The following is a 6,000-nucleotide window of genomic DNA, read 5'->3' as shown; positions in this document are numbered from 1 at the left end:
CTCTGCTATCAGCCAGGGGCTGTGGGAAGTGCACTGCTAGTCTGCTCCTCTGAGGAAAACCCCAGCAAACTTTATAAATCAGTACTTAACTGGAATGGCAGGGGCTTACTGGAAGGAAACATTAGCTTCCGCTTTTAAGAAACAATGAACTATTTCCTGGCATTTCAATTAGGAAGACTTTGGGGGGCTATGAAGTTTTGTGTTTTTTTAAAGTTATATATAGCAAATATCCTAAAGAACAAGCTGGATGAATGGAAGGGTCTCTAAGCTGATGTTTGTAACTCAGGAATCGGCGTGTACTACTCAAGGAAATCTGCTTCCATGAAGGCTACCACAAATGCACAGAAAACACAAAACACTCAACTGTGGTTCAAGATTGAGGTCTTCCTTGAATGAAGGGGCAGGTTTAAAGACTGCAATGCTCCCTTAGTACTCAAAACGGCTGACAGGTCATTGTAAGGAATGAGGTCAGAGCAAAGGACCTTCTGCCTGGAGATCACCTGGGAGAGGAGAGGTAAAGAGTTACTGTCTTCTTCAGACTAGGGGTCTGATTAGTGCAAACATTTCTAGAGGATACAATCAGACTAGCAGACCAGAATGGCACCTCCAATCACTCTCGTCTGACCTACCCATCTCCTTCTCTCTTTCCATTCCTTGCCACAGATGAGCAGGTTTCTCTGCTGTCCAAAGTCATTGATCCACCTCTTTCTCAGGAAGCCTGCCTTCCTCAGCCTTTCAAGGTCCTTGCTTCGCTATTGTCTCAGGCTTCGTCATCACGCTGGCTCTGTCTTCCATCCTCTATGGACTAGCTCAAACCCCTGCCATCCCAGGATGAAAGATTGGCCTTTTCCATCACATCTGTCTCACAGAAGTGTGCTGCTCACCCAGCCTCCCCCCACTCCCCCCTTCCCCACCCCCTCCCACTTCTATTTGCTCTGTCAATCCCTCCAACTGCCTTCTTCCTACACTGCATCTAAGCACCTTCCATGAACCTCCATGTGTCATATTCTTAAAAAATGAAAAACAAGCTCTTTCCTATAATGATTGTAATTTAACTGCTTACAATTATTTTGACAGTGATGTTTCTGACATGACATTATTCCTTCCTTCCTGTCTCTTTCTTTTTCTTTCCTTTTCTTCCTCCCTCTTTTTTCCTTCTTCCTTTTTTCCTTCCTTCCTTCCTTCCTTCCTTCCTTCCTTCCTTCCTTCCTTCCTTCCTTCCTTCTTTCCTTCCTTCCTTCCTTCCTTCCTTTCCTTTTGATATTATTTCTTCTCATGCTGCTTTCAATTGCTTTAAATTTTGGTTTCCACAGTTCATTCTTTTTATTTAATGGGCTGTTGCATGCAGACTCTTTGTAGGAGTCCACGCACATTTTTCCATAGTATGTATTTCTTCACCTGCAATAAGAGAATAGTGATACTGCTGGTGGGAATAGCAGAACTACTTTGGAAAAGAGTGGCAATTCCTCAAGAAGTTAAATATAGAGTAACCATTTAGCATGTCTACCCAGGAGAAAGAATATGTGTTCATAAGAAGATGTATACAATTATTCATAGCAGAGTGACTTACAATAGCCAAAATGTAGAAATAATACAATGGCCATCAACTGAAGAATGAATAAATGAAATGTGACGTCATTCATTCATAAAATGAAGTGCTGACACCTGCTGCAACATGAATGAATCTTGAAAACCTGCTACAGCATGAATGAAACGAGTCACTAAAGACTGTATTTGGTGTTATTTCGTTACATAAAATGTCTAGAATGCAAATATCTACAGAGATACAAAGTTAGTTAAGTAGATGTATCTACAGACAGAGATTGTGTAGGCATTTGTGGAGAGATTGAGATATTAGACATAGCTAAAGGGTAAGAAGTTTCTTCCAGGGATAGATAAAAATAATCTAAAATTGGTTATGGCAGTAGTGGCAGAACTCTGTGAATGCATTAGAAAACATTTAATTGTACACTTTAATTGTGTAAATTAGAAAGCATATGGATTACATATATCAATAGAGCTATTTCTAGATGATATACCTACCTCATCAAAGGTTTAGGGAAGATTAGTGCTTTCCATCTTTCAGATATTGATCATGTGATGCCTTTGTAGTTATGATCATCATTCCTTTCATGGCAAGAAACAAGAGACCTCAGTTTATAGAAAAGTCATGTGGGATCCAGAGAACTCCTGGGCAGCATGGGCTGGGAGGAAAGTACCATGCATTCCTTCCCATGCCTCCAGTTTGCCTCATAACAAGAACACTTGAAAAGAAGGCTCAGTAGGTCTAGTTGAGTTCTGTTCTTATTAAATATCTGTAGACATAACAACTAGTTTATTCCTGCAGGGAATTAGATAACAAAAGCTGCCCTTTTACACCTGAAGATTTCTACTGTTTTGTTTGGGGAAAGTACCAGGAAGACAAGGTTTGGAATTAGACCTTTGGGGGGAGAGACTAGGATTTATACTCTGCCTAGTGTCTTGGAATAGATTTCTGGGATGTCCACTAGGGACATCCTGGACACTGGGAGAGTTTCACAATTTGAATAGTGAATTCCTTTTAGGTATCATTAACTGGGAAGCAGTCATTTGGTTGGTATGATTGTGCTTTGTAAACATATATTTAAATACTGTAAGTTAATTCTCTATGGAGCCTGAAAAAACAAAAGTACAAATAATGCAAGTTTTGGTACTAAGGAATAAGTTAATCAGTAAGTTATGTGATTACTGTGCCCTCTCTCTCTCTTTTCAGAGCTTTTCTCCATTGCAGCTGAAGTATTTGTCTATAGAGGATTGCACGTTTTGCAAAGTGCCAGACATGAGCTTTGAATGGGAATCATATTTTTCTTCTTCATGGTCCCCATACCCAGGAGACTATGGATTGTGGAAGACGTTTGTTAAGTATTTTTGAATGACTGAATAACACATACATGTAAATTAAGATATATGTTCAAGAAAATGCTTGAAAAACTAGAGCATGTGTACATCCATACACACGCATCTGCAACCTGGGATACAAGTTCATCTACATGAAACCTGTCATTGCAAATTTTATATGTCCACTTGACTAAATCATAGAAATATGCATGTTTGTGTTTGTGTGTGTATATGTGTGTGTAGTTTGTGTGTGTGATTTGTGTTTATGTATACAGATATTTGCCTAAGCACTGTTGCTGTGAGAGTGTTTATGAATGAGATTAACATTCAAGTGTTAAATTAATATTTAAACTACTACATCCAGCAATATATGTAGGCTATCATTCAATCCACGGGAGAACAAAAGGTAGAGGAAGGAAAAATTGTCCTCCTGTGACCTGGGGAAAATCATTTTCCCTTATCAATGGGCTGGACTTACACCATCAGCCCCTCTGGCTCTCAGACTTTGGGTATAATGAACTCTGTCACTGGCTCTCCTGTTTCTTTACCTTACAGAAGGCAATATCAGGACTCAATCTCCATCATTGGTCATGTGAACCAATGCCATGTCAGTCATACACATGTACACACACATACACACACAAAGACTGTACCCAATTTAGAATGATTCTACTTACAATGATTCAGCTTTATGATAGAGTAGGTGATGTGCACCCAATAGAAATTATGATGTCCGTTTTTATCTTTTCCAGGAATAGTGCTATGTGACATAATGCTTTCTTGTAATGCTGGCGGTAGCAGAGAATCAAAGCATTCAATTCTCCATGAGAACTGGAAAGCAAACAACAGATTCTCCATGATATACTATGTAGCTAAACTAAGAAGAGTAGGTTGGGTGTATTCAGTAAATTATTTTGTAGGACTGGGGTTTTACTAATGTATGTTTGATGAATGACAGCTATTGAGACCCAATCTCATCACAATCCAAGGAGCATTTGTGTGTCCTATTGGTTCTGGAGAACACCTTGCAGCTGCTCTATGGAATTGTGATCACGTTTGGGATGTGATTCTTTTTCTTTTCTCTCTCTCTCTCTCTTTTTTTTTTTTTTTTTTTTTTTTTTTTGCTGTTGGTTGTGGAGCTTGAACTCTGGGCCTGGACACTGTCGCTGAGCTCTTCAGCCCAAGGTGAGAACTCTACCACATGAGCCACAGTGCCACTTCCAGTTTTCTGGTCATTAGTTGGAGATAAGAGTCTCACGGGCTTTCCTGCCCAGGCTGGCTTTGAATCACGATCCTCAGATTTCAGCCTCCTGAGTAGCTAGGATTATAGGTGTGAGCCACCGGCTGAGAGGTCATTCTCAAGTCTGCCCTTTCCATAATGCTCTTTCTCATCAAACCACTTGGATCTATGTTGACATACTAGAAAATGAGAACAAAGACAAAAGGGGAAGTATGGTCATGTAGATATTACAACAAAACAGCATCTTCTTCTGTGCTATTGTTTGCATCTAGAATGTTTGTTCCCCAACACACACACATGCTGAAGACTTGGTCTTCAGCCCATGGCACTATGGGAGATGGTAGAATCTGTAAAGAGCTGTGGGCTACTGGGAAAAAATATATTAAGTGAAGTAAGCCAGGCCCAAAGAAACATAGGTCCCCATGGTTTCCCTTATTTGCAATAACTAGTATAAGTCTAAGACAAGCAGAAAAGGTCAAAAGCTATGTACATATGACCATATAAGATGATGTTAAATGAAATGAATCCCACGATGAGGACACAACTGGGGTTTTTTTGCTTGCTTGCTATTGTTTTTAATATATTTAAAATGTACTATGTGATTTTTTTGTTTCTTTGAATGTTCTTCCCCCAGGGCATCACCTCTGCTTTCACTGTATTTGATGTCGGTGCCCCACATCTTGTATATACATTTTTCTAATTTAAGTATGGGAAGGGAAATAACAAAATGCTGAAATAAGGATACAGGGTGACCCATTGTAACAATGAGATGTACAAGACACTATGTTGAATATGAATTTTACAACTTGGGGTAGGGAGGGAGGAGTTGGGGAAGTGGGGAAGGAAGGGATGGTAGGGGAAAAACTAAGGAGGAGGTAACAATGCTCAATAGGAAATGTACTCACTACCTTACTCATGTAACTGTAACCCCTCTGTACAGTATTTCTACAATAAAAAACATATAAAAAAGAGGTGTGGTCTAGTAGAAGAATGTTAGGTGCTGGGGTGGAGGGCTTAGAAGGGATATTTGGACTCTCACATCTCTTCTTCCTTATTTGCATCTCAAATGCATGTTCCTCTTTCATACTCTCCCACCATGATACACTATACAAGCATAGGTCTAATGCCACAGGGTCAATTAACCATGGATTAAAAAAAATCACAACAACAACTTGGAAATAATGAGCCAAAAATAGACCCTTTCCCTTGTGAAGTTGGTTTATCTTAAGTATTTTGTCATTGCAACAGAAGTCTGACCAACATATTCTTTTTTTCCTATGAAACTGGTTCGTTCCTGCCTGACTCATCAAGACAACACCTCTTCCCAGGGATTGCATGTACTGCGCTTGTTGTCTCAATATTGGGTACAACTAAAAGACTTGGACCTTAACAGCTCTAGGTTACAACTGGATTTCAAAATCTTTTTCAGTAGTTGTATTTGTTTTACTCTAAAAGAAGTTTCAGTCTCTATCATAGAAAATGATATTTTACAAGTACACTTAAACTGTCTGATACGCCCTGAACATGGATTTTAAAGGAGACACAGAATGGCTTCAGCTAAAGTGTTTTTGATGATGGAGTCAATATTAATAGGTAGCTAAAAATGAAGTCAAGAACTCAGGGATCTATTTAAGAGTGGTTGTTAAAAAAAAAAACTAAACCCCAAGAATGTGAAAATTCTTATGAGAAAGGAGCCTTTGGTCCAGAAGAGTTAAAGTAATAGAACATAATCCATGTTTGCTTGGGAGTTTCTTCTTTGCTCTTTCACTGGCCAATTGTATAATTTTGAGACAATGATTTACCTATCCTTTTGAACTTCTATTTTTCTCATCTGTCAAGTAATAATGTCTGGATAACTACAGTGGGCATGGGAATTCAGTGCC

General features: G+C 39.1%; 1 long non-coding RNA gene across 1 annotated transcript in view; it reads right to left on the bottom strand.

The window, feature by feature from the left end:
* Window positions 1–375: 375 nt before the first annotated feature.
* LOC138821956 (uncharacterized) overlaps window positions 376–6,000 on the bottom strand; it is an 87,162-nt gene continuing 81,537 nt past the window's right edge. The window contains exons 2-5 of the long non-coding RNA XR_011370273.1: window positions 3,555–3,708; window positions 2,044–2,127; window positions 1,064–1,398; window positions 376–500 (exon numbers count right to left, since the gene is read on the bottom strand). This is a non-coding gene — a long non-coding RNA (uncharacterized lncRNA). The remainder of the gene's footprint in view (window positions 501–1,063; window positions 1,399–2,043; window positions 2,128–3,554; window positions 3,709–6,000) is intronic.

This window comes from Dipodomys merriami, unplaced genomic scaffold (genome assembly GCF_024711535.1).
Source record: "Dipodomys merriami isolate MVZ:Mamm:240054 unplaced genomic scaffold, mDipMer1.0.p SCAF_97, whole genome shotgun sequence".
NCBI lineage: Eukaryota > Metazoa > Chordata > Mammalia > Rodentia > Heteromyidae > Dipodomys > Dipodomys merriami.
Note: the sequence above shows the minus strand (reverse complement) of the source record. Positions and strands in the feature narration are given on the sequence as shown.